The sequence below is a fragment of the Pristiophorus japonicus genome, chromosome 18, assembly GCF_044704955.1.
Source record: "Pristiophorus japonicus isolate sPriJap1 chromosome 18, sPriJap1.hap1, whole genome shotgun sequence".
NCBI lineage: Eukaryota > Metazoa > Chordata > Chondrichthyes > Pristiophoridae > Pristiophorus > Pristiophorus japonicus.
In genome coordinates this window covers 68,803,874-68,820,369 of record NC_091994.1, presented here as the reverse complement: position 1 = coordinate 68,820,369, position 16,496 = coordinate 68,803,874, and positions in this window count along the sequence as shown.

Here is a 16,496-nt window from a genome sequence, read left to right as displayed (position 1 = left end):
TTCCATGGTTGGATGTAAACCATCTTTGCCTACTCTGTACCCGAAGTACTCCACTGAGATTTTAAATAACTCACACTTACGAGCAGACACTCGTACTCTTTGCTTCTCTAGCTGCTTGAAGACTTCCTTCAATATGTTATTATGAATTTGCCTATTTGGTGCTGAAATTAGTGTGTCATCCAAATAACATACTACCCCTTCAATACCTTGCAAAATCTGGTTCATCACCCCTTGGAATATGGCAGGGGCGGAAGACACTCCACACAGTAGCCTATTAAATTGATATAGGTCTAGATGAGTATTTATAATCAAACATGACTTGGACTCCTCATCTAGTTCAAGCTGTAAGTAGGCATTCATAAGATCCAGTTTTGAGAAGATCTGACCACCTGTCAGTGTTGTGAACAAATCTTCTATATTCGGCAATGTATTGGGGACATTACCCTCTAGAACCTGGCTTATGGTTACTTTATAATCACCACTCAATCTTACCTTACCATCGGACTTAGGTACAACAACAATGGATGTCGCCCAATTACATCGATTTATCTTACAAATAATGTTCTCAGTCTCTAGTCTTTTCAGTTCTTGCTCAACTTTCTCCTTGATTGCATATGGTACGGAATGTGGCTTGTAGTAAACCGATCTAGCATCCTTCTGTACCCTGACACTCGCCTTGAAGCCGTGGATCGGAATGCCCGTTTCGCAGAACACCTTCGGATACTTCTTGATAACCTCATCCGTTGATGAAAATCTCGATTCCACACAGAAAATCTTATTCCAATCCAGCTTCAGTGAACTCAACCAATTTCTTCCTAGTAAGGCAGACTTGTCTCCCTTCACTACTATTAGAGGCAAGTTCTGAAATTGATCTTTATATTTCACCGGTACGGTAATACGGCCTACTACAGGAATTTTCTCTCCCGAGTAGCCTCGCAGCTCTATCTTGGATTTCTCCAGTTGAAAATCACGCAATTTGTCGTGGTATAGTGACTCCGGTACTACACTCACGGATGCACCCGTGTCAATTTCCATTGGTATCTTGTATCTCGCAACATCTATGTGGATTTTGATGCTTTCCGAATCGCTGTCCGTTAACCTCGTGCTCCTGATGACGTGTAATTCTAACATCTCCTCGTCCTGTTATTGTTCTTCCATGCTATGTATTCTCTTGGGATTTCTACTCATAGCTTTGAACGCTGGACTCATAGCTTTAAAAACTGGTTTACCCTTCAGTCGGCATGCCTTCGCAAGATGCCCAGTCTTTCTGCAGAAGAAACACTCTGCCTTCACGTATGGACAAATTTGAGCAATGTATTGTCCCAGGCACCTATAGCACGACTTCAACGCTCTAGTAGAATTTCCAGTTTCTGAGACTTTCGGCCATGCCCGTCTTTAACTTTGAACCTGCAGGTGATTTACCTCGGTTGACTGACGACTGTAATTATTATTTAATTCTCGGGAATATTGTTCGGCCATGCCCATCGACCTCGCTCTCTGACAAGCAATCTCAAAAGTCAAGTCATCCGTCGTCAATAACTTCCTTCTGATCACATCATTTTTCACTCCACAAACAAAATGATCCCCTAATGCTCGGTTTTGAAATTTTCCAAAATTACAGTGCATCGATAGCTTTTTTAATGCTCCGATGTAATCAGTGATACTTTCATCAGACTTTTGATTCCGAATCGTGAAACGATAGCTTTCAGCAATTTTGGGGTTATAGTGCTGCTCCAGCTTCATTAAAATCTCTTCAAGAGTTGTGTTCTTTGGCTTGTCAGGCATGAGCAGGTTTACAAGAGTGTCATATAATGCCGGACCTGCCGCTAATAAGAAGATCGCTTTCTTACGTTCCAACACAGCCCGGTTGTGGACTGCATTGTCTGGAACTTTGATTATGTTATTTGCAGTGAAATACATTTCTAGGCAATCCACATATGCTTTAAAATTTTCCCGGTCATGTCTATATTCTCCCAAATATCCCAATACACCTGCCATTTTAATCTCTAGCTGTTCACACTGTGTGCTGTATTTTACCTCGGATTTTAGTAGCTTTTCTCAAAGACAGAAACTTCCAAAGTCTCTCTGTTGGCTGGCTGAATCCTTCACCAACAAAAATTAAGCTTTAAATCATCCGAAAAATCCCATCTTCCATCGTCAAATGTGATGTATTCACAGAGCACAGCATACAAAGCTTCCTAACATGGCAGGCAACTCTCTCGGAAGTCTCCGGAAAGGTGCTGCATTAACCCTGCACTTGCAGTACACAATATGTCCACATCCACAGTGTGGAGCTGCAACATTACAAGCTTCCAGACATTACAATGATAAAAACTCTTCCCTCTGTGTTCACCTCCTGTCGTCACCAGGTTACAAGAAATTGCCCTCCGCCTGAAATGGGGCGCTCTCTCCCAGTTTCAATGTTTTTTTACCGCCGCTGTGGTTGAGGTCGCCTCTTGAGCAACTTAAAGGGGATAAGCCATTTGATTATAAAACTTTGGCCCACTGGGCCACCAGGGAGGGTTTCGGCTGGGCCAGTGGCCTGGCACCCAAGAGGCTGCTTGTGGGAGACCCGAACGAACCCGGGGCATAATTATCGGGCCAACGTGGCAGTCGGCAGATTACAATAAAACATGGAGGCAGCCTTTAAGGGAAGCTGCATCACTGCTGCAGAAGGCCACAGCCTCTCTGGACTACCAGGAAAAAACATGTTTGGCACCGCCGGGTGGGCTGAAAATGTTCAGAGTGGAATTTCGCCGTCGGGGAAGGGAGGGTAGATTGGCGGTGCGTACAGTGATGACTCACTTGCCGCGGATCGGCAGCAGCAGAGCGATACGAGGGGAATCGGGGCACCGCTGGGAAAACTCGGGAGGACACTTGGGCTATCAGCGGCCATTCCACGGAAAATCAGCGGCCACTCCACTCCGCAGCATGGCCTCTGATTTGCGGTGGTAACAGGCCTTAGGGAAAGGGGCAATTTCGGCCCATTGCTATTGAAGGAGTGATCATCAGTTTAATCTCACAAGCAAAGCCCCCATTACTGCTTGTTTAAAACTAACTTGTGCATTAGATTTACAATTTAACTATACTTGGTGCAGAATGCTGGCCCAGGAGCATTACACTGCAGTATTGTCCACAGATTATGAGTGAGAATCCCTATCTTCGCACTCAGACATGTCTGCTCTCATTAAGTTCACCCAGTTCTTAGGCTGCAAATGTAATAAACAGTGAGGAGGATAGTAACCCACTTCGGTAGGACACAGACAGACTGGTGAAATGGGCAGACACATAGCAGATAAAAATTAACGCAGAGAAATATGAAGTGATTAATTTTGGTGGGAAGAATGAGGAAAGGCAATATAAATTAAATTACACAGTGTCAGCTGTGTCTCAGTGGGCAGCACACTTGTCTCTGATGCAGAAGGTTGTGGGTTCAAGGACTAATAGATCGCAAGCGCAGAGCATTTCATGGTCTACAGGGCTGTAGTAATACCTGCCCTCCTGTATGGCTCAGAGACATGGACCATGTACAGAAGGCACCTGAAGTCGCTGGAGATATATCACCAACGATGTCTCCGCAAGATCCGGAAAATCCCCTGGGAGGACAGGCGCACCAACCTCAGTGTCCTCGACCAAGCTAACATCTCCAGCATTGAAGCACTGACCACACTCGGTCAGCTTCGCTGGGCAAGCCACATAGTTTCAATGCCAGACACGAGACTCCCAAAGCAAGTGCTCTACTCGGAACTCCTTCACGGCAAATGAGCCAAAGGTGGGCAGCGGAAACGTTAAAAGGACAGCCTCAAAGCCTTCCTGATAAAGTGCAACATCCCCACTGACACCTGGAAATCCCTGGCCAAAGACCGCCCTAAGTGGAGAAAGTGCATCCGGGAGGGCGTTGAACACTTCGAGTCACAACGCCGGGAGCATGCAGGCAGCGGAAGGAGCGTGCGACAAACCAATCCCACCCATCCATTCCCTCAGTGACTGTCTGTCCCACCTGTGACAGAGTCTGTGGCTCTCGTATTGGACTGTTCAGCCACCAAAGAACTCACTTCAGGACTGGAAGCAAGTCTTCCTCGATTCCAAGGGACTGCCTATGATGATGAGACCATAAACTTGGCGGCAGTTTTGAGGGCCTGGTCTTCAAACACTCTTTTCCTCAGGTGGCCGAAGGCTGCACTGGCGCACTGGAGGCGGTGTTGAATCTTGTCGTCAATGTCTGCACTTGTTGATGAGAGGCTCCCAAGGTGTGGGAAATGGTCCACGTTGACCAGGCCTGCACCATGGATCCTGATGACTGGTGGGCAGTGCTGTGCGGTGAGGGCAGGCTGGTGGAGGATCTTTGTCTTACGGATGTTTAGCGTAAGGCCCATGCTTTCATACGCCTCAGTAAATACGTCAACCATGTTTAGCCTCTGTATGTGTGCAAACGCAGACGTCGTCCGCGTACTGTAGCTAGACGACAGAGGTTGGGGTGGTCTTGAACCTGGCCTGGAGACGGCGAATGTTGAACAGGTACCCACTGTGACTCCGGGAGGAGCTCCTCAGCCACAGGGAGAAGACGGTTGAGGAGGACTCTAGCCGGGACTACAGGGAGATTCCTCTGTAGTTGCCACAGTCGGACTTGTTCACTTTTTTAAAGATGGTCACAATCACTGCATCTCTGAGATCCATCAGCTTGCTCTCCTCTCTTCAGATGAGAGAGATGAGATCATATATCTGCGCCAGCAGTGCTTCTCTGCCATACTTCAGTGGCTCAGCAGGGATTCCATCCGCTCCCGTAGCCTTGTTGTTCTTAAGCTGTCTTATGGCTTTTTGTACCTCGTGCAGTGCTGGGGTTTTACTGAGGTGGTGGCGGGATGGAGTCAAGAACACTGAAGTCAAAGTCAGAATCTTGATTGAGGAGATCTTCGAAGTGCTTCTTCCAGTGGGCCTGACTGCCTCGGTGTTCTTGATGAGTGTTTCCCTGTTCTTGGCCAGCAGTGGGGTGGGGCCTTGAGAGTTTGGACCGTAGGTGTCCTTGACTGCGATGAAGAATCCTCACACATCATGGCTGTCGGCCAGCTGCTGTATCTAATGTGCTTTCTCCATCCACCACCTGTTCTTTAGGTCTCGGGTTTTATGTTGGACCTCAGCCTTGAGCCATCTGTAATGCTGCTTTGCTGCTCCCGAGTTGGGTTGTTGTTTAAGACTCAGAAATGCCCTGCGCTTGCGATCTATTAACTCTTAGATAACTACCAGACTGTTAAATGACCTATAAGGTAAATTATCAATCCTATCAGTCCAGTAATCTCTACAATTCAGCTCTACCACTGGCCTCAGCACCTCTGAGCTACAGACAGTCAACGCAAGCCAGGGTTTCCACGCCTGGTGTCTGTCCAGGGACTCCTGCAGTAAAAGTGCTGCTTGGATGGTGGATGAGGATAGGATCGGTCCGATTGTGATGCCTCCCACGTCACAATAGCCTACTGGCACCCGCAGGAAGATTGTCCACCTCGACACGGTACTGGAGGATGGCCAGCACCCATGGAACTTCACCCCAGTGTGAGCCAGTGTCTTCAGGGGTAGGTGGGAAATTAATTTTTTTAAAGAAAAGGCATAAGTGAACTTAAACAAATAACGAGAAAAAAGGGGCTAGATATTCCAGTTCACATCGCTCATCTATGGACCATCTATGGCCCAAACAGACCTCTATCGCCCATTTTCACCAAAAAATGTAAACTATGTTTCTATGGGCCCAAGTTTCCACAAGAAAAAAAACAGGCGCCCCTCCGAGCTGGGCGCCCGTTTTTCGCACCTAAAACGGCGCCTAAAAAAATCCTCGGTATTCTCCACCTACTTACAGGTCCTCTGGCTCTCGGCGCAGCCGGCACGAGCTGTGGGGGGGGGCGGAGCCAGGTCCCGGCGCTGAAAACAGTGCCGGGACCTCTGTACATGCGCGCTACAGTGGGCACGCAAGTGCAGCAGCTCCAGGCGCCGAACTGTGTGGGAGGGGCCCGAAGCACGCAGCCCCTCGCCCTGGCCCAATGGCCTCACTGGGGCTGCGTGAATGAGGCTCCTCCCACGGCCAGCTCCTGCTCCCCGACCGACCAGACCCGACACCCGCTCCCCCCCCCCGCTGACCAAACACCCGCTCCCCCCCCCCGCCCCGACCCGAGACCCGACACCCGCTCCCCCCCCCGCCTGACCCGACCCGACACCCGCTCCCCCCCGCCCTCCCCGCCGACCAGACCTGACCCGACACCTGCTTCCCCCCCCCCTCCCGCCGACCAGACCCGACCCGACACCCGCTGCCCCCGCCCCGACCCGAGACCCGACACCCGCTCCACCCCCCGCCCCGACCCGACCCGCGCTCCTGTTCCCCGACGCCCCCCCTCTCTCTCCCTCCCCTCTCCCTCCCTCTCCCTCCCCTCTCCCTCCCTCCCCCTCCCCTCTCCCTCCCTCCCCTCTCCCTCCTCTCTCCTCTCCCTCCCTCCCCTCTCTCTCTCTCCCTCCCTCTCTCTATCCCTCCCTCCTCCCACTCTCTCTCTCTCTCTCCCTCCCCTCTCTCTCTCTCCCTCTCCCGCTCAGCGGCACGAACGGCTGCAGAATTCTCCCTGGCTGAAGCACTTTCACACAGGTAGGAAGATGGTTTATTTAATCTTTTCTTGGCTTATAAATGTTTATTCAGGTTGGATTTATTTGTATAATATTTGTAGAAGTATAAATAAGGATTTATTATAGAATTTAATGACTTCCCTTCCCTCCCCTCCCCATCCATCTCGTTCTGGACGCCTAATTTGTAACCTGCGCCTGATTTTTTAATGTGTAGAACAGGTTTTTTCAGTTCTACAAAAATCTTCACTTGCTCCATTCTACTTTAGTTTGGAGTACGTTTTCACTGTGGAAACTTTCAAATCAGGCGTCAGTGGCCGGACACGCCCCCTTTTGAAGAAAATATTCTGTTCTAAACTAGAACTATTCTACCTGACTAGAACTGCAGAAAAAAATATGTGGAGAATTGCGATTTCTAAAATAGTCCATTCTCCACCAGTTGCTCCTAAAAATCAGGCGCGAATCATGTGGAAACTTGGGCCCTATGTTTCTCTGTTTCTAAAACATCGCTGGAAAAATAGGCTCCCAAGTTTCGTCTCACTTCGCCGAAATGATCACCGAACTGATCGCCGACACAAGGCCCATCCCAACTTTCGGCACATCGCCGGCTGATGGAAGGCCGAAAACATCACTGAGAAATAGTTGCTTTTCCCGGGCTTTACAGAAGGAAATGGGCATAACGGACGCCATTTTGAAGATCGGAGGAAGGGTGGAGGCAACTGAAAAAAACGAGCTAGATAGTTGTGAGTTATTTAGAGAGTTATTTATTGATAGATCAACTCAGAATATTATATTATGGTATATATACATTGATAGTAGCTATTGTATAGGCATTTTTTTGTGGAAAGTGCTTTTATCGATAGTGAAAAGAATTATTGATATTGTTGGGGCCTATTAGACTGACTGGTATACAGTGTAGAGAGAGTAGAGAGCAGAGAGTAGAGAGATTAATTTAATTTAGTGAAAGTAATTATTGATAGTGATGGGGCCTATGCTTTCTCTGCCATTACTTGTAACTGCTCACACGCTGGTTTCTGAAAGGATCAAGCGAAGAGGTGGCAGAGTAATGCATAGACAGAGACAGAGGAGGCGAGCGTACAGCCAACGAAGGTACTTGGAAAAGCAATCTTACCTCAACTTGTCTGAAAACGCGTGTCTTAGGAGGCTGCGCTTCCGGAAGGAGGTCAGCGATGAGATTTGCCAGCTCGTCAAGGGTGATCTGCAGCCTTCCATCAGAACTGAACTGTCCGTTGAGGTGAAAGTTACTGCTGCCCTAGCCTTCTACGCATCGGGATCTTTTCAGGCTTCAGCTGGTGACATCTGCCATATCTCTCAGCACGCCACGCACTGCTGCATTCGGCAGGTGACTGAAGCCCGCAGGATGGACTTCATAATGACCAGGGAGGCACAGACCGAGAGGGCTTTGGGTTTCTACAGAATATCACACTTCCCCAAGGTACAGGGAGCAATAGACTGCACGCACATTTCCCTGAAAGCCCCCTTAAAGAACGCGGAGGTGTTTCGCAACAGAAAGCGGCTCCACTCCCTGAATGTGCAGCTTGTTGTCGACCACAACCAAATAATCAAGACATTAAATGTTACATTTCCTGGCAGCATCCATGATGCACACATCCTGTGTGAGAGTGCTATCCCTGACCTGATTCTCAATCAGCCAGAAGGTCACAGTTGGTTGCTGGGGGATAAGGGATATGGCCTTGCCAATTGGCTGATGACCCCTCTGCGTAATCCCGTCACTGAAGCAGGGAAGCGTTACAATGAAAGTCACATAGCGACACGCAACATCGTTGAAAAAACAATTGGAGTCCTAAATCAGCGCTTCAGATGCCTGGATCATTCTAGTGGCAGCGTACAGTAGCACCTTGACTGGGTCGCTGGGTTTATTGTGGTGTGTTGCATAACCTAGCTATAAGGAGAGGACAGGTAATGCCAGATGGGGCTGCAGGTCCACCTCCAGAAGGAGGGGAGATGGAAGAGCTAGTCGGTGAGGATGAAGAGGAGGAAGAGGCAGAAGAGGAGGCAAATGAGGACCTAGGGGAGGGCAATCAGCCTGGTGATCTAGCCCCGGTACCACCAACCCCCTCCCGAAGACCAGTAGCCAGTGGTAGTTACACGGCTGCTAAGCTGTTGCATCAGCAGCTCATTTATGAACGTTTTGCATGAACTTACATTGTGGATATTCACATTTGCATTTACAGTTACGGTTAAGCAAAAGTTGCATTTGCGTGGAGTTTCATTTTTGCCTTGCCCTCACTGGCCTGGCCTCTGCATTAATGCTTAGCTTAAGTAAAGTGAGGCTAAAATAAAAGACTGAACAAATAATGATGAACAACTGTAAATATGTTATGCTTAATGTAACTAAGAGAGAAGGCACAACAATTGTTAAACTCAATAAATTTTTTTAATTAAAACAACAAATTATTCAAAATTCCTCCCCCAACCCCAAATAACCATGAACAAAATACCAAACTTGTAAAAATATTAACAATTTAATAATTAAATTGAAAAACAAACCCCCCTCCCTACCTGCGGCCACGTTTCCCTCCAGGTCCTTTCCCACCCCGTGTTTTTACCCCACCTGCCCGTTTTGGTCCACGCAGACTGACACGAACTCATTGTGCAGCGTGGGACGGCAAGGCTTCCTGCCATGATGGAGGTGACGGAGTGGATGCAGAAGCTTGAGGCTCCACTTCCAAGTCAGGAGGAACTGTGTCCTCCGTACTCGCTTGAGTGCTAGGGGTCTCACTCCGAACCGACACGACACCTTGGGGTGCAGCGCCGTGTCCAGCCAGCAACGCGTGCCGAAGGGCATTGGTTGCGGCGGTCTGTTCACGAATTGCCTCCAAGGTCTCCCGTGCTACCTCCGTTTGCACGGAAGACCAGTTGGAGAAGTTCGTGTTGAACTAGCTCCAGGTTGTTGAGAACTGGCTCCAGTTCATGGAGAAATCCTCGAACCCCTGGATAAGATCGCGACTAATAGCGACCGTCTCCCTGCACAGGGATATCTAGCACTCCGTCTGGCCGTCCGAGGTAGGCGATTGCTCGCCTCGCTGACCCGACCTCTGTGGGGTCGGTGTGTGCAAAATGTTGCGCCTTGGCGTCGCCAGCTGCACATGGCTTGGTCCTGGTGCCTCATCGCTCTCAATAGAGCTGACCGCAGGTTCATCCCCCCCACACAACAATGGTCAATTCCTCCTCATCCTCCTCCTTCTGCTCTTCGTCCTCCTCCTGGTGAGGAAAGCTTTCTTCCTCTTCCTCTTCCTCTTCCTCTTCCTGCTCACTAAAATGTTCCCCCTCTTCCTCCTCTAAGGTGGTTTTTGACGGTACAGGTGCAGTGGACGGCTGCAGTACCACTACCTTCTCAGGTTGACATTAAAAGCACGAATGACATTTTTAAACAACCTATTCGAACATAACGGTGATCATTACTAGGAGACGTTACAGATCAATACTTTTCACTACCCCATATGCACAAGGGCTGCACCAGGGCTGCCATGGTATCATTCGTACATCAAGAGTACATCACAAGTATATTGCATATTGCATTATAATTACAGGGCATTACATGCGTAACTAAGATTTTAAGATTTTAAAGACCATGGCTGTCATGTCCCACCAGTGCGACCGCAAGCTCCTCAATTTCTGACAATGGTTGCAGCTGAGCAGAGCCGCCCCCCCATCCTCTTCTGTTCCACATGGTTGATAGATATCTTCTTCTGCAAATGAGAAGAGAGCATGGCATGGCATAAGCTAATGGACTTGGTAATAAACATTTAAGACTGACAGACTTAAATTCAATGCAGGAGATGCAATGTTCGATTTGCATTGCATCAGTACAATATTTTATAAATGAAAAATGCAACTTACTGTTCGGATGCATAAATTAATTAATTAATACAATAAAGAAAGAAAAACTTAAATTTAATGCAGGAAATTCAATGTTGTAATCAAAATTTGCATGCTTCATTAAAATATTACATATTACATTTTAAATATAACATGCAACTTACTCTTGCTGCTGCCAACAAGCTAGTCCATCTTTTCCGGCATTGGTCAGGTGTCCTCACCTCGTGGGATGCAGATGTTACTACGTCTGCAATCTCCTGCCAAATTTTTCTGCAGACACGGGGTGGAGGTTTCCCATGCCCACCTTTTGTCAAGTCGTCTCACCTGGCATGCACAGCATTGACCAGGGCCTCGTTCACCTCATCACTGAAGGGTTTTGCCCTTTTCCTTTCATAATCTCCCTCCATTTTAATATAAAATTTATTAAATGTAATATTCAAGTGCACTCTAATTGTTTCTATGTCAGGCCTCTTCAACACTAATAATTTAAATTTTTCTAACACAAAATAACTTTTTTTGATACAAACAACTCCAAAAACAAATTCTCTCTCCTCTGCTTCTCTGCCTTCTTTCTCTCAATCTATCTCCACTCTCTCTCCCTGACCCTCCATGTGCATTCTGAACATGTGTGATGAACCCTGACCTCCCAAAACGTGGCAAAGACAGTCAGCCTAAAAAAATATCCCACACAGGTGCAGAATAGCGTTGCTAGCGAAGCTTTTTTTTTCTTTGTCTTCCGTTTTCGATGGGCTCATTTGACATCACTGAGGTAAGGCTGAGTGGAAAATCGCAAAAAAATAATGGGCTTTGTAACAGCGATCAGCAAGGCTGAGACGTCCCACATCGCTGGAACAAGGCCCATTTTCTTCAGCCTCAGGCACCTAGTGGAAAGTCTAGCCCAAGGTATATTTTCATCTTCATTGCCTGGACAGTAATCTGGCAGAGAAAATTGCCCGTCCATTGTAGATTCGCTCATTGTGGAACGACCCACTGTGGATCCGCCCATTGTGGAATGACCCATTGTGAAGTGACCCATTGTGGAACCAACCATTGTGGAACAACTCATTGTGGTTCAGCCCATTGTGGATCCGCCCATTGTGGAATGACCCATTGTGGAGTGACCCATTATGGAACCACCCATTGTGGAACGACCCATTGTGGCTCAGCCCATTGTGGATCCGCCCATTGTGGAATGACCCATTGTGGAGTGACCCATTGTGGAACCAACCATTGTGGAACAACTCATTGTGGCTCAGCCCACTGTGGATCCGCCCATTGTGGAATGACCCATTGTGGTACGACACATTGTGGAATGACCCAGTGTGGAACCACCCACTGTGGAATGACCCATTGTGGAATGACCCACTGTGGATCCGCCCATTGTCAAATGACCCCTTGTGGAATGACCCATTGTGGAACGACCCACCTGTTGATCCACCCATTGTGGAACCGCTCATTGTGGAATGGCGCATTGTGGAACCACCCATTTTGGATCCACCCATTGTGGAACGACCATTTGTGAAATGACCCATTGTGGAATGACCCACCTGTGGATCCACCCATTGTGGAACGACCCATTGTGGAATGATCAATTGTGGACTGACCCATTGTGGAACCATCCATTGTGCAACCGCCCATTGTGGAACCACCCATTGTGGAACGACCCACTGCGGAACGACCCATTTTGGAAGCCCCCCCATTGCGGAACCACTCATTGTGGAACCCCCATTATGGAACAACCCATTGTGGAACGACCCATTGTGGAATGACCCATTGCGGAATGATCCATTGTGGAATGACCCATTGTGGAATGGCCGATTGTGGAACAACCCATTGTGGATCCCCCCATTGTGGAACAGCCCATTGTGGAACGACCCACTATGGAACCACCCACTGTGGAACGACCCATTGTAGAACAACTCATTGTGGAATGACCCATTGTGGAATGACCTATTGTGGAATGACCTATTGTGGAATGAGCCATTGTGGAACCACCCATTGTGGAACCACCCATTGTGGAATGACCTATTGTGGAATGAGCCATTGTGGAACCACCCATTGTGGAACCACCCATTGTGGAATGACCTATTGTGGAATGACCCATTGTGCAACCGCCTATTGTGGAGCGACCCATTGTGGAACGACCCACTGTGGAACCACCCATTGTGGAATGACCCATTGTGGAACGACCCATTGTGGAACCACCCATTGTGGAACCACCCATTGTGGAACGACCCATTGTGGAATGACCCATTGTGGAACCACCCATTGTGGAACGACCCATTGTGGAATGACCCATTGTGGAACCACCCATTGTGGAACGACCCATTGTGGAACGACCCATTGTGGAACGACCCATTGTGGAATGACCCATTGTGGAACGACCCATTGTGGAACGACCCATTGTGGAACGACCCATTGTGGAACCATCCATTGTGGAATGACCCATTGTGGAACGACCCATTGTGGAACGACCCATTGTGGATTCGCCCATTGTGGAACGACCCATTGTGGATTCGCCCATTGTGGAACGACCCATTGTGCAACCATCCATTGTGCAACCACCCATTGTGGAATGACCCATTGTGGAACCCTTCTGATTTTCATTCCAATGATTTCAGCCCATTTGGTGCCTTTATACTGTTGCAGCAATAAAGTTTGCCTGAAGGACTATTGATTTGACCTCACCTCCAAGCTATCACAAAACCATAAAAATCAATTATATCTTTTATTGTTAGTTATCTTATCAAATAGAGATCAGAATCCCATGTGAAAACAGGTAGCTTGGGGCCTTTCCCAGTTATCTGGCGTGAATGCTGCTTTCAGCCCAGGCAATGTCTCCCTTCCCTTGGACTGCATTCAGTAAATGGAAATGTGTCGTGGCCCTTGACAGTTAATCAATCCTCCCAACACGCTGTCACCTCTGGTAAGAAAAATTGATTAAAAATAACTGCAGTAGAAAGCTGTACCAGCACGGTCCACGATATGTCTATGGAGGATGCCTTCGCCTAAGGTCCATTATGTTGGATTTCAATAATTACCTCAAAAGTTCCTCAACATATTGCAAATGATCTAATTCTCACCCTCATGATGAAACATTATAAAAGGACGCTACACACAAGCTCCACTTGTGCTGTTCACTTCTCACTCTTCATGGATTCATTTGTTTTGGAAGGTTTTAAAGATTTAAAAGTTTATTATCTCAAGCGTACCTAATAATAGAGAGAATGACATATATATATATATCTACCTCTCTTTCCTCCTTTAAGACGCTCCTTAAAACCTACCTCTTTGACCAAGCTTTTGTTCACCTGCCGTGATTTCTTCTTATGTGGCTCGGTGTCAAATTTATCTGTTTTGTCTTGTAACACAGCTGTGAAGCGCCTTGGGATGTTTTACTACGTTAAAGGTGTTATATAAATACAAGTTGTTGTTGTTATGTGGTGCACTGGATAGTGCAGAGTGTAACTAGAGGGTACAGAATGGCTGTCAGAATTACTGCACGTTAATTCACTTAAAGGATCCTATTGATGTCATGACCCATGAGAGAGAAACTCAAGTGACTTCATCAATAGACGAGGATCAGATTACTGTCAATAACTGACATCCATCTGCCATAACGTGTATGGAGGCTATTCATAATGGCAATTGCTTCAATGTTGCAGCGACTGGTTTATTCAGGACAGTCAAAAAATGCTAAAAGTCAGAAAGAAAATACTGGAAGCACTCAACAGAGAGCCACGGAGCTGCTGAAGAATTGCAACCGAACCATGAACCTGTCCTTTCCCGTCACAGGTGCTGACCGACCTGCTGTGTGATCCCCCCATTTCCTGTTCTTCCTGCGAGTTTATTGAGTGCCACCTTGCATCGCAGGGGGTCCATGCTTAATGTACTGCTGTGCAACACAAGGCTTCACACTGCACTGTGATTGTGGGCTAGGAATTCACATGGCATCGGGCTAGCTTTCAAGCAAGCCTTTCAAAAATGAACACAGATGACATTCAGGAGGTGGTGTAAAGCAGAGTGAAAACTCGCTATCGCCTGCTTTGCTCTAACTCTGAAGATTAATTTATACCCGCTTCAATCTGTAGCTCTCCCGATGCACAGTGACTCTCAATTTATGATATTATCAGAACTTCTCAATTGAATTACCGCCTTAGTGACAATCACGATCTTATTTAATTTACACCTGCAATGCTGAAATCTTTGCCCATAATACTCCAGCACATATCTGGAGCCGCTTTTAACTTCCTTGCCTACACCAGACATGTGGTATTCCGTTAAGGAAATTCACTCTCATAAATTCATCAGAAAGGCAATAACTTTGAACTGTGCAGAGTGAGACTGCTGGCATGTGAATCTTAATCCATTCCTATTATCCACGTTATCGCTCCACTGGAGGATTCAGAATCTTAAATGTGTTGTTAAATGAGAAATGTCTTTCTTCATGATCCAAAACATTAAAAAATTCGGAATAAAACTGTCAAGCTCTGCAATCAGGACATGCGATGGCGAGCGGTGCTGATTATTCCTCCTTCCCACGCAGGCACCTGTCAGCAGATCAACAATGTGGTTGTGTATACTGTCAACTTTTAAAGCACATTTCCATGCACATAATATTAATCTTATCACACGGCTGCATTGAATCTGCATTCAGTTTCTTAATAGACAATCTAATCAGAATCTCCACAAAACTACAGTGTCAGTTATTGTGAAAAGTGTGTGTGTGTGTGTGTGTGTGTGTGCCTGTGTGTGTGAGTCTGTGGGCACGCGTGCACGTGTGTGTCTGTGTGTGTGCATGAGTGCGTGTCTGTGTGTGTGTGTGAGTGTGCCTGTGTGTGCGTGTCTGTGTGTGTGAGTGTGCCTGTGTGTGCGTGTCTGAGTGTGCCTGTGTATGTGCCTGTGTGTGTGTCTGTGTGTGTCTGTGGGCATGCGTGCGCGTGTGTGTGTGTGCATGAGTGCGTGTCTGTGTGTGTGTGTGAGTGTGCCTGTGTGTGCGTGTCTGAGTGTGCCTGTGTATGTGCCTGTGTGTGTGTCTGTGGGCATGCGTGCGCGTGTGTGTGTATGCCTGTGCATGTGTGTGAGTGTGTGTGTGTGCCTGTGTGTGTGTGTGTATGTGTGTGTGTGTGTGTGTGTGTGTATGTGCCTGCATGTGTCTGCCAGTGTGTGTGTGTACATGCCAGTGTGTGTGTGTGTGTATATGCCTGTGTGTGTCTGTGTGTGTACAAGTGCGGGGGCAAGATTTACTGCATAGTGTTTCAGTTTGAAAGTTCGGGTATTGGACAAATGATAGAGTATTGGAAAGCTGCTCGTTGAATTTCACAATTGCCATCAGTCCAATGCCCAGCGGACAGAATACGACAATGCTAAGAATCCACATTACAATTCGCCCTGCCCCCGCCCCATCTCTCCTCCCCGGCAGGGACTGCTGTCAGTTGTGGTTGCACTGCCCTCTGGTGTTCCCCTCCAGTGTCCATTGTACGGACGCTAATCCCGACCCAGTGTTTGCTTTCCAATCCGAGGAATACAAAACCGTGAATTGTTCACTGCGAGTCACTTAAGGTCAGCTACCTCAGCATAAACCACGAATCAAACCTGGTTCCTTCCTCAACTCTATAGCTGGGTGTCGCAGCTGCAGTGTACTTTCCCATGGATAACGAGACAACAAGGGTGTGTTAATCGAGCGCTACCACTTCCCTTGGAGCACTGAAGCTGGCAGCACGGGCGATAGCGCGGCAGTGCTGCCTAAAGTCGAGGGCAGTGCTGCCGAGATTGGGGGCTCCTTCCCTCCCTTAAAGGGCAAGGCCATCGCTGCAGGCTCTGCATTGAAACGAGGTCTCTCATCGCCAACAGCAGCCGCAATCCGCGATGATCAGCCCCAAGCACTCTAGTAGAGCACAGGGCTGATCGATCACAGCGGAAGAAAATGCAGACCCTCACTATACACAACCATCAACCCCTTTAAATAGCGCTCCCCTAGCGCCCGGCCTCCCGAACAACGCCTCCTGCAGCTGTCGGTGTTGTCGTCCGACGAT